This window comes from Aythya fuligula, chromosome 11 (assembly GCF_009819795.1).
Source record: "Aythya fuligula isolate bAytFul2 chromosome 11, bAytFul2.pri, whole genome shotgun sequence".
In the NCBI taxonomy this organism is placed as follows: domain Eukaryota; kingdom Metazoa; phylum Chordata; class Aves; order Anseriformes; family Anatidae; genus Aythya; species Aythya fuligula.
In genome coordinates, this window is record NC_045569.1 from 7639615 (window position 1) to 7663031 (window position 23417).

The 23417-nt window shown below is 42.0% G+C and overlaps 1 protein-coding gene across 10 annotated transcripts in view; it reads right to left on the reverse strand.

Moving 5' to 3' along the window:
- The window catches only part of HERC1 (HECT and RLD domain containing E3 ubiquitin protein ligase family member 1), a 105288-nt gene extending 98241 nt beyond the window's left edge, over nt 1–7047 (reverse strand). For 9 of the 10 annotated variants that reach the window (XM_032195055.1, XM_032195053.1, XM_032195047.1 and 6 more), the window contains exon 1: nt 4972–5097. The gene's annotated coding sequence lies outside the window, so the exon portion shown is untranslated. Of the gene's footprint in view, nt 1–4971; nt 5098–7031 lie in introns of those variants that run through there. The other variant, XM_032195046.1, reaches the window with a different exon arrangement.
- Between the last annotated feature and the right edge of the window lie 16370 nt (nt 7048–23417).

The window sequence follows — 23417 nt, forward strand, 5'->3', positions numbered from 1 at the left end:
CAGCACAAAATTAACTAACTCAACAGAACCCCTATACATTCTTACAGGTACTGAACTTTCCTTGAAGTACCTAGTTTCTACGTCTCTGAAAGTAAAAATCTAGACAAGAAAATCTCAACAAATGCAATGTTTTCTGAAAGCATAGAACAATACAGCTACTAGACAAAGAATTCCCAACTCATTGACTCAGAGGACAGAAATGAAACAGGCTGGCTTCACTACAGTGGTTTCTGAAGAAAGCTACAGAAATTTCTGAAGACTTCAGCTTAGCAGGAGGTAACTACAACTACTGCAGAGGTATTGCGAGATACATGTATAAGAATTTAATATAAATGACTATTTTGTAGCTCTACTTAACTTGGTGGACCCCCACATCCAGATTCTCTCAAATCATTTGAACTGCCTACAGTGTGCATCGATGACATTATACAGTTCTAACATGAAGACCATGACTTCCTTATATACCATCAAGTGCACTGTAGACACAGACACTTGCAGATTCCTCAGCAATTACCACAAGGACAGAGTTCATCTATCTTTTCTTGTAGGCCAACAATGTAAAACCTTCAAACACAAAACCTACAAGTTCTTCAATACTGCTCATAGCCAGGGTGAAATATGATTGTTCAAACCAATACTAATACTACAGGCCCTTGTATTTTAGTCACACCAGCAAGTACTGTAGACCACTGTAGAAGACAATGCTCCTGAAATGTTCCTTTTGGACAAAACAATCTATGCTCATCATCATGCCAGATGTGAGGTGAATGGGAAACTACAGTCATGGGAACAAAAAGGAGAAAAACGATAAACTATAAAATGCTAACACTGAAGAGAAATTACTACGTAGGAATAAAGAATTTTAACTAAATAGACAAAAAGAAACCTTAAAAGTAGAAAGAAAAAAAAAAAAGGAGGGATGTAAGATAACATGAGATAGACAGTAAAACAATGAAAAAGAAAAAGACATGGTCTTCTACAAATCTGGAGCAGCAAGACAAAAAGTACAAGGAATCAAACTAGGAAAAGCCAGAAAGAAAAGCTGTTATCAGCAAATCGGTTTTCATTCATTAAAGAAAAAAAAAATGTGACAACGGAATACATACTAATATTAAATGATTTGGTGGATGTCTCTCTACTGGTCGCAACATCCATCATCTTTCTTCCTTTCTTGTATTAGCCTTCTGCTCAGCAGACAGAAACCAAGTTACTGATATTCTAATTCAGATTATTTCTGCAACCAGATATCACCTTTTGTTTCTAAACACTAAATTCTAACTAGCTTCATAATATTTGCCAGCTAAGCCATGCTGAAATTCTAATGATACTCCAACTGTGGTCTTTCTTCCTTCACGATTTTCAGTTGTTTTAAGACTGTTTATTCCTTCGGTATCATTCCTACTTTCGGAACTCAGGTAATCCTATGCTTTTAGCTGGTCAGTTCCAGCTACTGTTTAAAACTCTTTAATGAAGAATAATCTTATGGCAAAGTTTGCTTCTCGTAACCTCTAAAACAAAAACAAAGAACAGATAAAATAATGTATATTTTATTTCTTTTAAAAACCCTGAAAGGAGGAACACTGTTTGCACTAACAATTCTCTCACAGCATATGGCTATGACTTGAAGCAGAGAGGCAAACAGTATGACCTCCAGAAGTGACTTAAAACCTCAACGATTTGATGGTCCTCTTACCATGTTTTTCAGTCACTTCTATCTCTGGAATACAGAGAGAGGTTATTCTATTTTATAATAGAATGGAGACCATTTTTACTTCATTACACACAAATACCATATTTAAAAGAGTAAAAAACGTACTCAAAGCTAGACTGGAACTTATATGCAAAATGAGCAAATTTTTCACTTTGCATTAATATTTTCATTTCTTGACTCAGTATTCCTAGCATAAGTAACTCAAAACCAAACTTTTGTTGTACAAATTTGTGCATTTATAAGGAAGTGTTTGATGTTCGAGGATGACATTTCTGTATTATGCAGTGCTGGCAACAATAATAATAATGATAATATCACTCTTCATGAAGACTCAGAACTGTTGGCTGTTCTTTAAACAGTAAATTAATTCCAGCTCCCAGAAAGAACACGACTGCTTGAGCCACCTAAACGCACTCCCAACTTACTTGATGACATCAGGTCAATCACAACAGGCAGTCATGGCCATGGAATATACCTGGCCAGTTCCCAGGCCACAATTACACTTGCTGTTGACTGACAAATTCCGTAGCCACTGGGTTCCAGGCTAAACTTTTTTTTTCATCTTCAGAAGTTGCACAGGTTACTGGGAAGGTACTACACTGCATAGTAAGCATCTGCAGCACACTACCAGCTACTTTAGCAGCCCTCGAAAAGTAGAGCTCCATGTTCTAAGGGCAAACTCAGATGTTTCAAGGGAGAAAACACCTAACGGATTTGAATTTTCCACATGAATGTCACCACTATGGAGAAGGAAAGGAAAAAAAACTGCCAGCAACTTTGGGGTTTGAGTACTTCTGAGAACTAATCATGAGAAAGAAACATAAGCAACAGAGTACTTATCATTCACTAACATTACTTTGAAAACAGGAAGTTAAACACATAATAGACATATGCACACTATATTTAGCTAAAATATACTAGTGCAAGATTTAAAAGAAAAAAAAAACTTTCAAGATAAGTATCTCTACGGTATCTAAATGGTATCTAAATGAAGTCAATTTTATTGAACCGATAATGACTTCATAACAACCTACAAACGGAACTCAAATGTCTGCTCCACGAAAGTCTTCTCAAAATCCATATAACCTGGCTCCTTCCCTTGTAAGTAGAACGGGGATAAGAGCGCTCTCCTACCCCATGACAATTACAAGAATTACATTAGTCAAACTGAAGGAAAGACAGGAATACTGAAAACAAGCCCTAAAGAAGTATTCAAATGTATATTTTTTAATTTTACTACCAAAATATCACGACTAATTTCACACATGGGTTTTCCCCATCTGTAAAAACACTCCCACTATCACGACTACTTTAAACCGTGCCAAGGCACCACTGCACTGTTTCCTTCAAAAAAGAACAAAATTGTATACCTGAAATCATGAAAGACACAAAACAATTGAGATTTTTAGTCAGGCTGCTTAAAAGCCTTTCCTAATTAACCAATATCCATTTATTTAATTTCTGAAATAGAAGAAGGAAAAGCTTTCACTAGTAAACTACTGTTCAGTTCAAGGACAAAAAGAATTTAAAAATGTGTGATTCCCACCAAAAGTAAGTCAAATACTTCATAACCCTATTATTCTTCAAAAACAACCAGATAAACCTTTCAGTACTTCCTTTACAGAAACTGCAGAGCAAAATTTCATTCCCCTTCCCCTTTGACTCCCAAACAAAGATACGTGATTATCTTTAACATTAAGGCAATGAACAAAATATACATAATACATTTAAACAAGAATGTAAGAGGAAAGTCTCAAATGTATACAGGTCTGCTTATGCTTGGAGAGAAGGAGCCTCGAGATATTTCATTCTAAGGGAGAGACAATCACCGTGTGTAAAGCCACCTAACAAATTCCTTCTAAGTGCAAGGACAGAGACTGGCCATGCCCTTCTTGTGTCCTATGACACTTCAGTGTTGTGCAGCTTTGAATCTTTCATACAAAACCAACAGATTCCTCTTAGGATACTGGAAAGCAGTAGCAGGCTGACCAAGTATACAATCTACCTTTCCAGATTAAACACCTATTAGATTTTTCACATGATTATCTGAGACTCAACCCTGATATCCTAGTCTCTGTAATCCCCCATTCCTAAGCAATGGAGACGATCATAGAATCATAGAATGGTTTGGACTGGAAGGGACCTTAAACATGACCTAGTTTATATGGTACGTCAAAGGAGTAGCATTAAATGCAGGATGTGTAAATGTACAGCTTCAGGTTTTGTTGTAAGTTAACAGAATACTTAGCTAGACTACAAATTTGATCAAGATCACAACATGATATGTACATATGTGCATACATCATATGGTCCCTGCTAAAGAAAATTAAACAGTCCATGAAGCAACAATCAGCTTAAATATATAACATGAAGAACAGGTCTGAAACTACAGAATGTGAAGATGCTTTTATCAAGTCCACATAAGCCTCTCCTATGCAGCTTGTTAAAGGGAGAGACTGTAACAATAGGGTTCTGCCCCTAATGAACATGAAAAGCTGATGGTATAGAAAATACTCTACCTACTACAAGAAAATAAACATATGCGGTTTAAAAAAATCAGTCTACTAGAACATCACTTCATAATTCAAAATAAGTCATCTCTAAGTAAAAGCCTCCGCATAATTTTTCAGTATGGCAAATGGGAGCCAGCAAATAAGCCATGTGGAGACAATGCAGTTCAGGTGACAGGTCAGGAGATGCACAGAACACCTAAGGTCACGCAGTTGACAGAGGCCCACATGACAAATTTCAGGCAGCATTTTGCAAGGCCAACCAGATACACCTAGGACACGCAGCCAGCGATGCACGTAACGCGCAGCCACGCTACAACCGCATTCGCGGGGCTCAAGGGGAAACAGTGGGCGCTCCGAGGCTCCCCGCTGAAGCAGCACACGGATTCTGCACGGCTTACGCGAGCTCGAAGGAGCACGAAGAGCGCTCCGCTCCATTTCCCACAAAGGATGCAGAGGTGCCGGACGCCCGCCGCTCTCTCGCCGTCGGCAGGGGGGCACCGACCCCGGGCCGGCCCCGCCTGCCTCCCCCTTCCCTCCATCTCCGCCTGCGCGCTGCCCCGGCCCCGACCGGAGCTAAGGCCTCCCGCTGCCACCGGGCGCACCCCGCGAGGCGGCCGTTGGGGGCCGGAGCGGCGCTGAGGAGAAGCGCCCCCCCCCCCCCCCCCCCCGCCGCGCTCCCTCAGGCCTCCCGCCCCTGGCCCCGCCGAGGAGCGCGCCCGCCAGCCGCCCCCCAAGCCGAAGGCTCACCAGGCAGCGCGGGGGGCGGCACACCTCGGCCGGGGCCTTCCGCGGGGCCGGGACACGGACACGGGCCGGGAGCGAGTCCCCGCCCGGAGCCGCGTCCTCTCTGCGGCAGCGGCGGCGGCGGCGGCGGCTTGTCAAAGAGAAAACATGACGCGGGCGGGGAACGGGAGGGGGAGGGGGGCCGCCAGATCTCGCGGGGACGCGGCGCACGTCTCGCGAGAGGCCGCCGGCTTCCCCGCCCTCCGCGCGCAGGGCCAGGAGCCGCCGCCGGCAGAGCGCGAGGAGCCCGCGGCGGGGAGGGGCTGAGGCGAAGGGGCCTGGGGGCGGCCCGGGGAGCCCCGGCGGGAAGCAAGGGGACGGGGACGGGGACGGGGCCCCCCTCGCCGTCCCCAGCGCCTGTGCGCGGAGCGGTCTCGGCCCCGGCTGCTGGTGCCGGAGGGGCGGCGGGTGCTCGGGGTGAGGGGACGCTGAGAGCTGCCTCTGCCTTACTCGCCCCGGGCTGGGAGCACGCTGGGGGAACGGGGCGCGGACAGGAACGGAGGCGGCGAGTCCAGCACAGGGATTCGGGGAGAAGAGAAAGGGCTGGTGTGTGTCAGGGGGCAGGAAAGGCAAAACGGGGCACAGCCGGGGAGGAGCAGGAGCATCCAAAAAGAAAGCTTCAGCTTAAGGTGAACAGGGTAATGGAAGTGAGAGGGGCGCTGCGGTTGAAATTTTGGGTCTGAAACTGTAAAAAGTAGATTGCTGAGGCAGAGTTAACGCACCAAGTCAGATTGGTAAGGCCAGACTGGCAAGAAAGATTGAGAAATTTTATATATACCCTTGGAAATTGGTTATGGTCCATCAGTGGCATGATGTCATGAAGTACTGTTAATGACTTTTAATTAAAAAAGCAGAAAACCCGACAAGAAAAGCAACGGACAAGCTTTCTGTTCAAGGAGAAATCACATAAGTCTGGCTACATCAGCCCACAGCAAGAACCTGACAAAAAGACGGGTGACATGAACGAGGTGAACAGGGAACAATCCTGTACTGTCTCCTCCACTAAAGGAACCGGAGGCTAACGAGTGGGACTGTTCCTCAGACATGTCAACTTCCAAACACGCAAGAGCGATTGTTTCTTCACACACACCATTAAGCTGTAGAGCACTGTCCTACAGAACACTTACGTAGTAAAAGTTTGTGCTATGGAGTGGAGGAAAAATAAGCAAGAAAACAAGTCCGTCACATTACCAAACAGAAAGGCATCCACTCTGGTTTTTGAACCACTCTGGTTCAAAAATGCCTTGACCCACAGGCCACTGAAGGCCACAGGTGATTAGAGGAAATGTTCTTGTATGTTTAGTCTTGCCTTTTCTTCCCCAGCCATCTTCCTTAGACACATGGTGCTCAGGGACCAGTGTTCCCATCATTACGTCCTCCCCCAGCAGACCATCTGCTCTGCAGCGCTTGGTATAAGCTCCCCTCTCAGGCCCAAGGACACAACCTTTCTTGTTCATTCTGAGGTCTAAAGCAGTGAGGGGATTTACTAAGGGTAGAGCTCAGCTCCTTGGAGAGGCTGTTGCACTCCGTGACACAAATCCCAACAAAATTTAGATAAATGACACTGGCAGCCTTGGAGGTAGATCCTAGATATTCAAGGCTCTCCGTCCCCCTAAAAGGCTACTTACAGATTCAGAACTCTTTGTAGCAGAAAACCCAAATGTTCTGCTTTGAAAATAGTCTGTGTCCCACCCAAGCTAAAAACCCAGCCCAAAAAAAAGTCTATTACTAGTTTACCCATGTAATGTTGTCCCACAGAGCAATAGTAAAGAAAATGCATTTTTATCCAGGAAGTATGAAGTTTCTCTACTTTCATACCCCTAAATGCACTGGCTAATCTTTTGCCTAAAACCACAGTCAAACTCTGCTATGAATCAGCAGTTTCTTTGTCAACAAGACCACATTTGCAAACAAACGTCACCAGGAGAAGGATAAACTATGAACATATTTTAAAGCACTCTTTAAACATTTAAAACATGCTAGCTACAGAATGCTGTGTAAGAAATAAAAAGTTGATCAGATACCTCAGAATACACTCAATTCAGAAACGTCCTTTAACCACTTCTAAGCAGATCTGCCATTCCGCACAACAGGAGGAGAAAAAAACAGACACTAAGCAGCACTCAACATGCTAACATGCCCCACACCCACATACTTATGTTAACCACTGCATGAACACAAACCTTATCATTAACTGCACGTTTTTTATGGCTTGCAGGCTCCACCAGTAACCAAGAGCTGTACAACTCTCAAGGAATTTATTCGGTTTGCAAATGTTTTATATTTTTCAGTTATGTATATTTCAATATTAAGTTCATATAGCCACAAGGTTTTCTTGTTTTGTTTGTCAAGTCCTAACGGAGCCCACCAACCATCTTGCAATATGGATAGTCTAGGCTTGCAGTTTGACTACATGCAGACGTATCCATCCTTTTCCACAGAGGCTCACGGGTACCAGAATCTAAGACAACACAACAGAGACATGATGCAGTCAGTCTCCAGGCTGGGACCTCAGGTGCTAGAAACATGACAAGAATCAAGGAAACAAATTAGTAGTAGAGTGTTCTAAATTAACAACCTTCCTACCATTTCAGAACGTATATATTTAAGTTTAAATGATGACTATAATACAGACTCTTGTAATCAAAGTACCTAATTCCCTATAATGCTCTGTAAACCCTTTGCCATGTAACTTGTAATCATTTCTGTTGAAATAGCATGCTGCCAACTACAGGGGGTGGGGAGTAAGAGAAGCAACAAGAGAGAAGGATACCCAGTTTAGCATACTCAGCCTTCATAAAGGTTTCATCCCATAGAGCACTGCCAATGTCCCAAAGGATCACTGCAATTCCTATTTCGGAATTCTCAATATTTAGCTAGTTTATTAGGTAGCAACTGTTAAAATAATCTTGACAGAAAGTGTGTTGCACTGCTTTAAAGGTTGTATTATATTTCTACTCATTGTTTTCTTATTTCAAATTCAGGACTTGACATTCTACTTCATGTCACTAGCACATTTTGACTTTTTAACGGCATAGTTTTTCCCCTACCAAACCAGGTGCTTCTCAAGGTTAGCTGAATGCTAAACCAGTACTCAAATACATAAATGGAGAGCTAAGAAATACCTTCAATAGACACAATACGCCTGTGAAGTTTTCACATTTCAGACCTTCTAGGCTGGTTCAAACTCAGAATACCATGTGACAATGATCCATGATAACCCTCTGCTAAAAACATCTGTGAAACCTTGTCTATATATTCTCCCCTGTTGTGTAAAAATACAGTAAAAATACTCCCCTCTTTCTGTACATAATGAACCCATTAAAGAAGTTTAGTATGTCTTAAAATGTCTAATGTTGAAGGATATAAAAAGGGGAACAAGCTCTACATTTCCCTGACATTGTCTGTGGATGTCACTAGAAATCAGTCACCTCACCTGAGAGTCAAGCTATGATTAAATGGAAAGAAAATGTAGCAATTCCATCCTTTGGAAATCTAAGCAGTTCCCAAAACTCTTTTGGGCGCCCTGAGGACACATCAGAGGAAAGACAGCCTACCAGACATCTGCAGCTAGCTACATATTAACAGGGAAAAAATAACAAAGAAGCTGGTAAGGTTCCTTCATGGGAGAACTGGAGACTGAGACCAAGAAAACTTGAATCACAGTCCCTCAGTGGGCAACATTATTTGAAATCTTCAAATCCTATGGATTTCTAGAGTTAAGCAGATAATTCCCCTGATTAAAGGATATTCATGCTCAATTTCATTTCCAAGACAGTCTCAATCCTGGCTTCAAAGTATAGAAGGAGACCCTAAGAAAGCCCCTAAGATCATGAAGTTTCAAGGGACAGGAGACCGTACATAGTACCTCTGTTAGCTCTGTGCTAGCACCTCTGTTAAAAGGGAAGCAATCCCTCCCAATGACTGTATGTCTCTCAAGTCCCAGTCCCCTGGCTTTCCTTCTTCCAAGCTTTGCTTGGACTAAGGCAAATTTCTAGTGTTCAGCTCCACAAGACCCATTTTTCCATCAATGATTCCCTATTATTACATTATTTACCAGTTTTAAATGCATCACTTGGTACTCCCATCAAATGCACTTTTAATCTTGGGCAATAATGAGAAAGGTATGACAATGAAAAAACCATCTGCACTTCTGTCTGCACTATCCAGTCTTTTTCTAAAACTGTTACTAATGATCCCTTATTTTTAGCAACCACATTTAACTCTTTATTCTCCTCAAGTCCAGACATTATACTAGAATTATGACCAATTTCCCTGACACTATTTTTGCATTATCTTTTTTTGGAATGCAGTGCCAAGGACAAGACTTAACAGTCAGCATTACACTATGATATCTACCTAGGGTTTGTTCTTAACCACTTCTCCACAATAATGGATAACTAGGGATCATTACATAAAATTGGATTTATATATGAAATATGTCACTTAACTGTGTTTTGCTTTAACTGCTTTTTTTTTTTTTTTTCTTTCCAGCAGACATTGCTAACATTGGCATGTCTTTCCGTTGCCATGGCAATGAAAGGAGTCTATATGTTTCTGGATGTGAGTCAAATCATTTTATACAGAAACAGGCCAACAATTAGAAGAATAAATACTGGTTTGTTCACTGGTGGCAATTAAACAATGGTTTAAGGGGGGAAAAAAAGGAAAGAGACCAAACCAACAGTATAAGACACTGAACATATGCTCCTTGATTGGACAGAGGACATCAAACTGCTATTTGTGACCTCATCTTGCAATTAAGTCCGTGTGGGTAGAACTTTGTCAGTTTGAAGCATTATTGAAATCAGTGATTTGCTTGTGCAGTTATGTAATGAGAGCAGGACCCAGATTTGTCCAAATAAATGTTGCTCTTATTGTTCAGAAATAGACAGGAAGAGTCTTCTATTATATACTCATCTCAGTAAGGAAAGGTCATGAAACAATCATTTCTCTGTGAGGGCTCATTCACAGACAAGACAGACATTTCTTGGCCATTGAATTCACGATTCACACAAGGCAAAAGAAAAAAATACAGTTGAGTTTACCAATCAAGGGCAAGAAGGCAAGGGGAGGAAGATGTCAGTCACTGATCAGGTGTGGAAGAAGCAGTTACAAAGAACATGAAATATGAAAAGAATAAGAAACATGACTAAAGCCAGCCTACACCGATCTATCAAGCGTCCAGAAAAACTGACTAAACTAAAAATACCAGTCACCTATGTCTTCTATATGTTACTCATCGTAATGCTTGCTCTTTTCCTGTGGATCCAAGGTATATGAGGGAGGCTGTTATTAGAACACTTCGCCTGTGCAGGCATGCCAAATGTGGAGGCATTGATATATATGCATCTGCGTCACTCAGTAATTTCATCTGACTCATATTTTGGAGTGGCAGTTCTTCTGCATGGCACTTCCTGTTCATTCCCAGCTGAGCCATACGAACTGCTGTTTGTTAGAAAGTAATCTACAGCCACATCCTCGTGGCCAGCTGGCGCTTACCCCAACACAAATCCATCATTGCCACACAGTCAGCACTTTTCAGAACTCAGGGTTGCAGGCGGCTGTGTCACTTCCCTTATTATTCTGTGGATCCTAACACACTGTGAAATACAGAGTAGGAGCCAGTCTGGAGTAACCTCAGGTTTCGGATCCAATTCCACCTATCACCATCTCTTCCTTTCTTTATCTAGTTGGCACATTTTTCAAACTGTTACAAGCCAGTCTTTGGGAAACACTGTTCTGCACCTCAAAAATGTCTCCACCAGGCCAAAATAAGAAACTTGTCAGAACAAATGGGAAAAACACATGGGAAAAAGGAGGAGTTTGCTCTTGTTATATATGGAGTAGTAATTCGTGTTGAGAAAATGGTTGATATTAATAAAGAAGGGGGAGATTTGGGAATGTGGCCATGGGGGTTGGAAAGCCCCGTGGTTGAGATAATATTAGACTCTTAATGACGAGGCCATCAGGAATATAAAAGAGTTTAGAGGGAACAAAGAAGGGTGATTCAGGAGACTCCATGCAGTCTCCGGGTTTCTTGTTCTCCAGATGGTTCTCTTGTTCTCCAGCCATTAAGGCATGGATGTTTCTGGGTGTTTGCTGTTGTTATTACATTCAAAGTTGTTTGACCAATGAAAAGTTGTTTTGAAAAGAACTGCTGTGGAGAGAAGGGTATAAGAGGGGAGCCTACCCTCAAGATAAAAAAAAAAAAGGCAACATGATGAAGTTATGTCATCAATAAAGAAGCAAGAAAAAGAAGGGAAGAGGAACAGGCTAGCAGAACGGAGACGAGGACGGGAACAGGCACTTTGATTGCCTCATGAAGATAAGTTCGGCCAGACTCAGCAAACCGCTCAGAGAAGCTGGTACAGAAAGTCGCTGGAAAAAGGCGCACTGGAGCTGGAGAGAAGCTCGAGCTGAGAGAAGCGGAGCCGTGCACACAACTGCCTCTCGCTGGTAAGCAGCTGCGCGTTATGGGGAATCATACATCCTTAGGAGCAAAGACTGTCCTGGTAACCTTACAGCTTATTCTCCTTATTAACAATTGGACAGTTTATGAGCCTGAAATATGGGACCAAACTGAGGTCAAGGTGTGGGACTCTGCAACTAAAAACGACAAGGTTGCAGTGGGATTGCTCGGCACCTGGCGAGCAGTCTCTGAGGCCTTAAAGAGCCGTGTGGGACCACAGTCAGAAACGTGTGGTTTGCCAGACAGTGAGGGAGCTGCGGGCTCCTTTACTGACCCGACTGCTACGCCATGGGCCCCTCTGCTGCTACAGCCATCGCAGGCCTTTGCTGTTCCGCCCCCTGTTGACCTGAACGTGCCTTTTGACCCAGGCCTATTGGCCTTGAAAAGGACATGGATGTGCTTTTCTTCAATCTGGGAAGAACGGGATACATAAGGCCTGAAGACCGAGTTGCTTGACAACTTAAAACGAGACATATTGTTCACAGGGAATGGAAAATGGAGACCGTTAAGTCATGGAACTTAAAGGATTGTTTGTTACCTTTTCTGATTTTACATATGTATAGGCATACTCGAGTTTAGTACGTAAAGCAATGTTCTGTATATTTAGAATGTTTGGTGTTCGTGTGTGCATGTTGGTGGAGCCTAGACTCCCCGCACACCCAGCGCTGTTTACTTGCCTTTTATACCTTTTAGAAATATTTGTTTTATAAATATTACAAAATTCAGATTGAGTTGAGACCTCATTTATAACACACTGGAAGATAATGAATGAGGATGTAAAGGGGGAAATAAAAGGATTATACCTGAACAATTGAGTGATATTAAAATTTGTACACAAGACAAATTCCAAGCTAATCTATGCACATGTACACAGTATTTTCAGTAGAGGCAGAAGTTTTAGAATTTTAAACAGGTTAGTAACTCAAATCAGCTCCATATGACAGCATCCAGTGCACAGCCAAAATGTAGCTTAAATACCATGCGATAATAATTCTACACATAAAGACATTAGAAAAGAGTTAAACACTAAATGACTCATGGTCAAAGTACTCTTCATAGGATTGCCTCTCCCCAGCTGTGTTCTTATCAATTGTTCACAATGTCTCTAGGGCTTTATAAATGAGTTTTGTTTCTCTTTTTAAGAACCACTGTTGCACAACACTACAATTGTCTCAACTTCATATTCCTTTAGCAATACAGTTAAGAAAAAGAACAGCACTTGTTACAACTGCTTCCCCTCCCCTCCTCTTCCTGTTGTCTTTCCTGCTCAGTGACCAAGGCAAACTGAGACCTCTGGATGGAAAGGAGGCAAGATAGAAAGGAGCTCTAATGTCACCTTTGAGCTTACTACTGGAGTCAGGCAGATGCAAACAGACAGACTACTTGTCCCTTTGCATTCAAAGCAGAGGGGTTATCCAGCTATCATGGCCCTGGAGCTACAGAAGCAAACAGACTGGTTAGTCTTGGCAGGACACTGGGGGTGTACTGGAGGACTGACAAATATAGTACGCAAGAGATGTGTGCCTGTACACATTAACTTAATGCACAGTAAACCCATGGCTGTTCCAAAAAGGCACAGCCACAGCATTTCACAAGTTAATATTTACTAAGATTTGCATCACACAAAACTGGAATCAATAGCAAAATACAATTCAAACTGTTTCTAGCCAGCACGAGAATTCAGTTTTGTTTCAAGGAAATTTTAGAGGGTGAAAAATGTAAGGAAGAGTTAAACTTTACATGGTCATAACCACAGCACCAATCTACGGTCCATACTCATAAGGAGGAAAAAGAGTAGTACCTTAATTAGTCTATCCACAGGGCTTGGGTTAGGCAGAAAGCTCCACCCACACACACACCTAAAGGCCATCTGACCCATCTAACCTTGAGTAAGTCTCCTACTGATTTATTCCTCCTTGAAATGGGTAAAATGTTCCTACTTGGACATATAATTTGCCTTAAACAAATTACCTTTCTCCAACAAATGCAAAATATTAAGCTTTACCATAATTCTTTCATACAAGGTCCCGTGCATGATATCTTTCAGCAAGAGGTAATATAGTTTTTGTGAGACCATAGCATTATTTTTTATAAGAATAATATTAACCCCAGGAAAAGAAGCACTTCTTATACTTGTGACTGTTTTGTTCTTCTTTTCAGAATATTTGTGCATACAGGTGGTGAAGTTATACTCAAAGGTAAAAACATCCAAAGGTTAGTTTTGTCAACACCTGGGTAATCACACCACATGAAACCTGAACACCTGAAAGATACTTTAACGTATCTTGTCCATACACCATATTCTATAACATTGGTTACTATTCTTAAAAATGACAATGTATTTTCTTTAGCTCATTCCTCATATTAAAAAAAAAATGTTCCAAATATTACTCTACTTCCATTCCAGCACTCCCTTCTGCACTTGAGCAACAAAACCAAGTCACTTTTACCTATCATCTTTTGAAGCTGACAGACATATCATTTCCTCACTCATGCTCTACTCAACCAATTCACTAGACCATATTTATTTTTCTTTTCCTAACAGTAATTCACTCAGTTCCCTAACTTTTTTTTTTTTTTTTTTTTTTTGACTCTTCTTTGGTTTCTGTCAGTTCAGTGGTATTTTTCTAGTGTTTAATGGGAAGTAAATATTCTAACTGCTGTCTGGAAGCTGCACAATGAGGAATTATCATCTTTCTGCTGTCGTGAATGGATGACCACTGTGTAAGGCTAAAAGCAGTTTTTCTCTTCCCATTGTTTTCATGTTTCCTCTCATTCCATTGTTCTCATTCATTTTTTTTCCAGGAAGCACCACAAACACACGTAATACCCTCCCAAACTTTTCACTTTGAGATCTGAAAATGTTTTCCAAGAAAGAATCATCTTTCCTATATATGGGGAAAACACAAGGTATAAAGAAAATACTTCTCTCTTTCCAGCATGTCTAACGTAGCCTGCCTTTCACCTCAGCACATTGCCCAATACTCTGCTTCTACAAGAAAACACCTGTTTATGCTGGTCTTTTTAGAGTAAGATTGGTTCAAGCACTGCTTTTTTTCTGTTCCACGTGGCTTCCCTAGCTGCTGCTACCACAATACCATGTTGTTGCTGGGCAAACGAAGTGCCTGCTCATAGAAAGCAGACATGGAGATATAAAGGTCACCTTCACAACGAAGAGTGGAAAGAAATCTTTCACATGGAGCACTGTCAACATGCGCATTTCAGAAAATTAAAAAAAGAGCCCGAGTCGGATGAAACAACTTTTCCAAGACTGCTCTGGAGTTTCAGGGTTTAACTCGGAGCAGAGCCAGCACAACTCCCATCTACACAACACAATACCAGGCTTTAACCCAAAAGCCCAGAGGTACTTCTCACATGTGCCTAAATTGGTATGTGCCATAATGTCCTGGACTTTACAGGAGCAGCCCACAGATATTTTCCTCTGCCATGGTTGATTGGGCCCTAAATCATCCAGAAAAGAGATAAACCAAAACAGTTACATTGTAAAACACTAATAAACTGTTCATCCAATTAACAAGTTAGTGAAAGACTAATACAGGTTTGCTGATTAGGGGTAACCTTGTCTGTCACAATCTACTTATGCTGTTAAATGACTAGGATTAATGCAATTTGCATTAGTAGAGGTCCTTCTATCATCTGTTCTTGTACAACTGGTTAAAAGTACACTGCTGTCTTTACAACTGCATTTACTTAGAACACCTCTGTGCTCCTGCTCACACGAACACAAAAATACCACCCAAAACCCAACCAACCCTAGAATCAAACAGACAACAATCTGAAGTCAAGACAAACATTAGTTTGTACAACTTGAGGACACAAGTTCACTTGGTCTGTTTAAACATTAAAAAAATATATAAATAAACACTCTGCTTTTCTGAAATCAGTGACAGAGCTGCCAGCAACTATTTCTAATTTTTCTTGTATGATGTGAATTAAAGAATTAACTCAAGCCTGAATAATCATCCAGCTGAGGAAGGTCAGAAACTGAGATGGAAACCTGTCTATTGCTTCTCAAGAATGAGATAAAGAGCTTTTTATGTATATATTTTAATAAAGTGTTTCTGGTCTCTGTGTGTTATGGATGAACAACAAATGCACGTTTGGAGGGTTTATAGTGACAGGTCCAGGACAGAAAAGGCCAGAAGTGCAACTTTCTGTGGATGTGCCTTAGAAGAAAATACATGCTCTGAAAGACACATTCTGTCCACTTAGCTGGCGATGCTAAATTACCCTACCTCATCATGATGAGCAGCACTTTTTGAAGGATATAACCAGAGAGCAGACACAGTCTGCCTGGCTATGGGAGAGCAGTAAGTACAATGAGGAAGAGGAGAAAAGGCAATGAATGGTATCAAACTCCTGCAGACAGTCCAGTTGATGGCCAAGATAATTTTTCCCAAATTCATCTAAAAGTGAAAAAGCCAGTAAAATCCTATAAAACATTTTCAAGCAGATACAGCAAACAAATACAGATGATTTTTTTTTCCTTTAATTGTATCTTCTCTTGTAGGTTGCTGTGTTTTCCTGGTCTCACTCAGGATGTGGTGTAACTAATCCCCATGCCCAAACATTGCATTAAGGGGCAAGCATGTGGCTGGCTACGCTCCATTTAATCCTCCTCCTTGCCTCCCTCAAACCCCCCAGTAAGCAGCAGCTGATTACTGAACAAGTTTTTCTTGCTGCTATTTTTAATTCCCTCAAGCTGCCTATTTTTCTTCCTTGCCAAGCAGTAGGAGTCATCTAGCTCCTGAAAGGTCTTAAATAGCTGCTGGATGCTGCTGGCCGGGATGCAGGTCCAGAAGGTGCTGTCCTGTCACCGCATGGAGCAAGGCACCAGAGCCATGCCCAGGCACCAGAGCCTGCCCACCTGGCAGCAGGCTGGGAAGCAGGCCGGCCAGACCCAGCCTGCGCGCGCAGCCTAAGTGCCCAGTCGAACATACCTACATGCCATTTCATGGGGTAGCTGCATACTGGTCACTGGCCCTACTTCTTACCCACTTCTTCCACTTCCAGAAGGTTTCAGAGTCACATTTCTGAAAAAAAATGTAAGGTCCAAAGGGAACTATTCCTCATACCAGTTTGTCCTTTGATTCATGGAGACAAGCTGCTCACTTCAGGGGGTTTCAGCTACTCTTAAATTTCCCCACTTCAGTTCAGACTGAAATCTCAGAGAAAGCACTGGCAGGATCAGTGTCCTAAAACCAGAGCTGCTGTTTTATCTTCAGAGCCAGCCTCCTTTTATCAGATGTCACCAGCAGCTGCAACAATGTACACTTGGTCAATAGCTTCCATCAGACCAGTACAGCTACAGTGGAAGGCCTCATTCAGTACAAGCTGAACATGAGTAGAATAGGATCTAAATTTTATGTGACGTTTGATTTTAAATATTGCTATAAATGCAATTACAATACAAAATAAAAAGAATGTACATATTCCGCAATGAAAAACATGAAAACAGACAGGAGCTGGTAAAACTGTTTGAAATATTATCAAAAAGCTAAGAAAGAAAAGAACAAGACATTCACAAAGAAAGTAACGTAGCCAAGAACAATTATCCCATATATTTTTTCCCCTCCAACTTCCAAAGCCTGTAAAACAACAGACTTATTACTGAAATAGCAAAAATGTAAACACCAGGAGTACACAAATTCAGTCAAACCCCATCCTACATTTCTTTCTGAATTTCCTCCAAATGCAATATCTCTAGATAGGTAGTGTTAACTCAATTTAATTATGTGATCACACAGAAAATAAAATTAAGAACCTTGCACTCCTCTTCCTAGGAACAGAACTGAACTACCGCAAAACCTTACTTTTAGTAGTTTCCTAGTGGTTTGTTTTGTTTTGTTTTTTAACAAAACCTTGGCATTATTCTAACAGAACAAAAAAAGAACAAAAGAAACCAGTTCTGCTTCAAAATTAAAAGTAGGTCTACTATACAGAGATATTTGGCTAGATGAACAGAAAGTTCTGCCCACTGAACAGAAAGGACTTCAAAGGGCACCTGGTTCAGTAAGGCAGGGTCCCGAGGAACAGTCTATCAATAGTCCAGATAATCTATACATTTAGGATGGGATGCAAGTTATCTCCATCTGAACACTCAGGACACCATTCTCATACACAGAATCACAGAATTTCTAGCTTGGAAGAGACCTCAGGATCATCGAGTCCAACCTCTCACCTAACACTAACAGTCCCCACTAAACCACATCCCTAAGCTCTACATCTAAACGTCTTTTAAAGACCTCCAGGGATGGTGACTCCACCACTTCCCTGGGCAGCCTGTTCCAATGCCTCACAACCCTTTCGGTAAAGAAGTTCTTCCTAACATCCAACCTAAACCTCCCCTGGCACAACTTCAGCCCATTCCCCCTCGTCCTGTCACCAGGCACGTGGGAGAACAGACCAACCCCCACCTCGCTACGGCCTCCTTTAAGGTACCTGTAGAGAGCGATAAGGTCGCCCCTGAGCCTCCTCTTCTCCAGGCTGAACAAGCCCAGCTCCCTCAGCCGCTCCTCGTAGGACTTGTTCTCCAGGCCCCTCACCAGCTTCGTCGCCCTTCTCTGCACCCGCTCAAGCACCTCCATGTCCTTCTTGTAGCGAGGGGCCCAAAACTGAACACAGTACTCGAGGTGCGGCCTCACCGGAGCCGAGTACAGGGGGACGATCACCTCCCTAGCCCTGCTGGCCACACTGCTTCTTATACAAGCCAGGATGCCGTTGGCCTTCTTGGCCACCTGAGCACACTGCTGGCTCATATTCAGCCAACTATCCACCAATACTCCCAGGTCCTTCTCCGCCTGGCAGCTTTCCAACCACTCCTCTCCCAGCCTGTAGCTCTGCTTGGGGTTATTGCGCCCCAGGTGCAGGACCCGGCACTTGGCCTTGTTGAACTTCATGCAGTTGACCTCAGCCCATCGGTGCAGCCTATCCAGATCCTCCTGCAGAGCTTTCCTACCCTCGAGCAGATCGACACACGCACCTAACTTGGTGTCATCTGCAAACTTACTGAGGGTGCACTCGATGCCCTCGTCCAGATCATCGATGAAGATATTAAAGAGGACCGGCCCCAGCACCAAGCCCTGGGGGACGCCACTAGTGACCGGCCTCCAACTGGACTTGGCTCCATTCACCACGACTCTTTGGGCCCGGCTATCCAGCCAGTTTCTAACCCAACGAAGCGTGCACCAGTCCAAGCCAAGAGCAGCCAGTTTCTTGAGGAGAATGCTGTGGGAAACGGTGTCAAAAGCCTTGCTGAAGTCAAGGTAGACCACATCCACAGCCTTTCCCTCATCTACCAAGCACATCACTTTGTCATAGAAGGAGATCAGGTTCGTCAAAGCAGGATCTGCCTTTCATAAACCCATGCTGACTGGGCCTGATCGCCTGCTTGCCCTGCAAGTGCCACATAATGACTCTCAAGATCATCTGCTCCATGAGCTTTCCTGGCACTGAGGTCAAACTGACAGGCCTGTAGTTTCCCGGGTCTGCCCTCCAGCCCTTCTTGTAGATGGGCGTCACGTTTGGTAGCCGCCAGTCAACTGGGACCTCCCCCGATCGCCAGGACTGCTGATAAATGATGGAAAGCGGCTTGGCCAGCTCCTCCGCCAGTTCTCTCAGTACCCTTGGGTGGATCCCATCCGGCCCCATCGACTTGAGCACATCCAAGTGCCGTAGCAGGTCACCAACCAGTTCTTCGTGGATAGTGAGGGCCACATCCTGCTCCCCATCCCCTTCCACCAGCTCAGGGTACTGGGTATCCAGAGAACAACTGGTATTGCCGCTAAAGACTGAGGCAAAAAAGGCATTAAGCACCTCCGCCTTTTCCTCATCTCTTGTAACAAGGTTTCTCCCCACATCCAGTAAAGGATGGAGATTCTCCTTAGTCCTCCATTTTGCCTTGACGTATTTGTAAAAAGATTTTTTGTTGTCTTTAACGGCAGTAGCCAGATTGAGCTCCAGATGAGCTTTGGCCTTCCTAATTTTGTCCCTGTACAGCCTCGCAACATCCTTATAGTCCTCCTCAGTGGCTTTTCCAAAGATTATAAACCCTCTTTTTTCTCCTAATCTTAAACTGCAGCTCTCTGTTGAGCCAGGCCAGTCTTCTTCCATGCCGGCTCGCCCTTGGCCACGTGGGGACAGACCGCTCCTGTGCCATTAAGATTTCCTTCTTGAAGAGCGCCCAGCCTTCCTGGACCCCTCTGCCCTTCAGAACGGCCTCCCAAGGGACTCTACCAACCAGTGTCCTGAGCAGCTCAAAGTCAGCCCTCTGGAAGTCCAATGCAGCAGTTTTACTGGTCCCCTTCCTGGCCTCGCCAAGAATAGAGAACTCCACCATTTCATGGTCACTCTGCCCAAGACAGCTTCTGACCACCACATCTCCCACCAGTCCTTCTCTGTTGGTGAAGAGAAGGTTTAGCGGGGCACCACCCCTGGTAGGCTCACTAACCAGCTGTGTCAGGAAGCTATCTTAGACGCTCTCCAGAAACCTCCTAGACTGCTTTCTCTGGGCTGTGTTGTGCGTCCAGGATATGTCAGGGAAGTTGAAGTCCCCCACGAGAACAAGCGCCAACGATTTCGCAACTTCTGTCAGCTGCCTGTAGAACTCCTCATCCGTCTCCTCATCCTGGTTTCGCGGTCTATAACAGACCCCGACCAGGACACTAGCTTTGTTGGCCTTCCCGACAATAATATTCCAATACACGGAATATTAACAAATCAGTAATAAAAATTCTGGTGTATTAACTCATAGGTGTGGATTTATTTATTTCCAAATTTGAAGAACTTGGTGAAAAACAGAATTCTTCCTTCAACTCATTTCCCTAGAACATTTGGTATACCTTTTCCTAAGGTGAGATTTCCCTAGCAAATAAGTGTCGGTCTTCAAGATGTGGTTCCTCCAGCGTTCCAACAGTTCAAAACACCATTTTGAAGTTTCCCTTAAATGGCATCACCTGAAGAAATGTGTAGGTAATCTCACTTGAGGAAATCAGCATAACATCAGTATTGGCTGTACTGCCTTTTACATTCAGACTTGAAGATTTCTGCAGGCTAAAATTGCAGTTTTGATCAGTCACTGAAAAAAAAAAAGTTGTAACAAACATAACAGAAATATTCAAAAAATCCCAAGTGTGAGAAGGAATGTGAAATTCTACCAGATGACGACTGTTGGCAGTAAATTCAACAAAAGTTAATTTCTCTGCTCCCTGTTACAGAGTGCTGAACACCATTATCTTGAGACACACACAGCACAAGACAGCTGCTAGTATAACAAGACATCATTTAAAAAAATCTCATTTTTCATTCTCTATATACCTTCCTTTTTTCTTCCTCTCATTCCTATTCCTAAAATTCTTTAATTTAAATGAGTATTAGCCAAATTACAATTCTTGATTTTTTCAGTGCCAAGTGAAGAGCAGCCTGTAATTCCTGTGGACTAGTTTGTTGTTATGAACTTACTAAAGAATATCCTTGAACACCTGAGAATTTATTTTGTATTATAAAGCACTCTCCAAAATTCAGTAACAAAATTTTATTAAATATAGATATTAATCACTGGAATTTTAAACAAGGTCCATCGTTGCCGAACTTCCCAAGGTAAAATTAAATAATATCGTAGGGAAGTTATACTGTCTCTCATTCCAAGTTTCTCAGTAATTAAAAAAAAAAAAAAAAAAAAAAGAATAAAGATACGCAATTAGTTGGAACAGTTAAATGCGGCCTTGAAACATTTTTTAATGCTAATTGATAAATGGCCATAGCATCTTGTCATCTATCCACGGAAAATCCTAATGAGCTACCACAAATATAGAACAGCTACCTTCAGTACTGTATTTAGATAGAAGTGAGGGGTTTGTTTGTTTGTTTAAAATTAATCAGCATGGTACTTATGAGAATGCTTCCAATTTAATAGCAAGAGAGCTGGTTTTGGCCTAGCCTAGATGTGTCTATCTTTCACATGGTGTGTTGTCAACTACAGATAACAGAAGTGACTAAAATAATAATCCATTCAGACAAAGTGCTTGGGAGAATCCATGATCCCCAGTTAAACTCAATTGGTTCAGTAATGTGGATAATAGTAAAAATTCTTTTTTTCCTCTTTCCTTCCAAAGGTAGTAGCTGACAGTGCAATTTAATTTGTTCAGAATATGTTGTGAGTCAGCAGTTTTGCTCAGGCTTCTTACAAAAGCTTCCAGTGTTAGGTTGCTTCATTTTATTACTTTAGGACTGTCTTCATTTTTAAAATAGAGCCCTGTTTATGTGCAACATAAGCAGTCACAGAAATGATTAATAAGCATAGAGAAGATAAATCAAAAGACAAAACAACAATACAATCATCAGTACTGACTGATGATTTTTCCCCCATTATTTAAATAACCAGCCAGCATGACAAAAAAGGAAACATGAGAAGGTGAAGGAGGTGCCAAAAGGAAAAGAAAAATTTAGAAAGGAAAATTTTTTGAGTTGAACTAGAAATTCACTAGGTCAAATACCTTGTCCAGCTGAAGATCTCAAAGGTCATACTCTGTTATCACATGTAGAGTTTATCACATTGATATACAATTAGATATCTGGTGTACCTGTCTTTGAAGAGAAGCAGATGCTTTAAGATCATTTTTGGTCATGCTTTGTGTGATCTGAGTTGGAATGCTGAGATAAAAGCATACATTAAGATATATTAGCTTGTAAAAATCCTGTTTAGCTTATCCTATACTTGTGATTCTTGACTGATGCTGACTTGGCTGTTCACAGCACAAACTACCAGAAAAAAAAAAAATAAAAATTATAACTCCTCTACACAACACCTGAGAATTGTGTCCTCTTGCAAGCTGGAAATCAGAAGTATTACAAAAACAAGCATTAAACAGGTATTGTAGCAGACCTGAAGCCCATACGTATTCTTAGCTGCTTACTTTCAAATACAATCAAAATGCAAGATTAGGTAAATTCTGTGAATAAATAGGAAAAAATCTATATACACCTGGATAGGCTGTTTGAACTGCTTGAAGCTAACTACAAAAAAAAAATCAAATAGCTAGAAGAACCGTGGATAAGTAGGTAATTCAACTGGAGTAGAATAAGAACATAAGATCTTGTTATTTCATGGCCGTAAATGGCCTACAAATTCTTAGCAGGCAGTAAAAAAAAATAAAAAATAAGCTTTGATATGGGAGAAAGAAAAATATTAGGAGTTAGAGCACTGGAGAAATTCTCAAAAACAAATACAAGCCTTCACTGTCAGCAGTACAGATAAGCATATGCCCAGTAAAACAAACAGATGTCACCAAACACACAGAAAAGGACAGGATACATCAGCTTTATAAGGGAAATATACAACAAGAAGAGGAAATATGACAACATCAAGTGTGGATGCACTGGTCAACACTAGGAAAATAAGCAGGTAAAGTATAAGAAGTCAAAAGTTTTCATAAAGATGCAACACAGGGAAGCCAAAAAGTATATAACATCACAAAATTTGAGAGGTTCAATAGGCACAGCTTAGTAGCAATGAAACCATTCTTTCAGGCAGAGTACAGGAAGAGAAGGAAGATTATGATGAAGCATACAGTATCTTAGAAGCTACAAAAAAAAAAAAACAACTATAAAATTTAACATGGACTCCAAGAAACAAGCAAACTATCGCCGAGACAGGTGAATAAAAGTCTGTCCTTTAGTGCATGTTAATGTAGCCTGGAATTAAATATGGAAATCCTTTATAGTTTTGAATAGGAGCGAGTTCGTGCAGTACTGAATACAGGTGTTAAAATCAAAGTCCAAGCTATGAAATAAAACATACCACCAAGACAAGCACCAGGGTGCTAAGTTGAAACAGGGTGACATGGGAAGGACAGAAGCTATCTCATTTCTGTTGCTGTGGGGTGTCACTGAGGAAGAAAAACAAAAAAAAAACAACTAT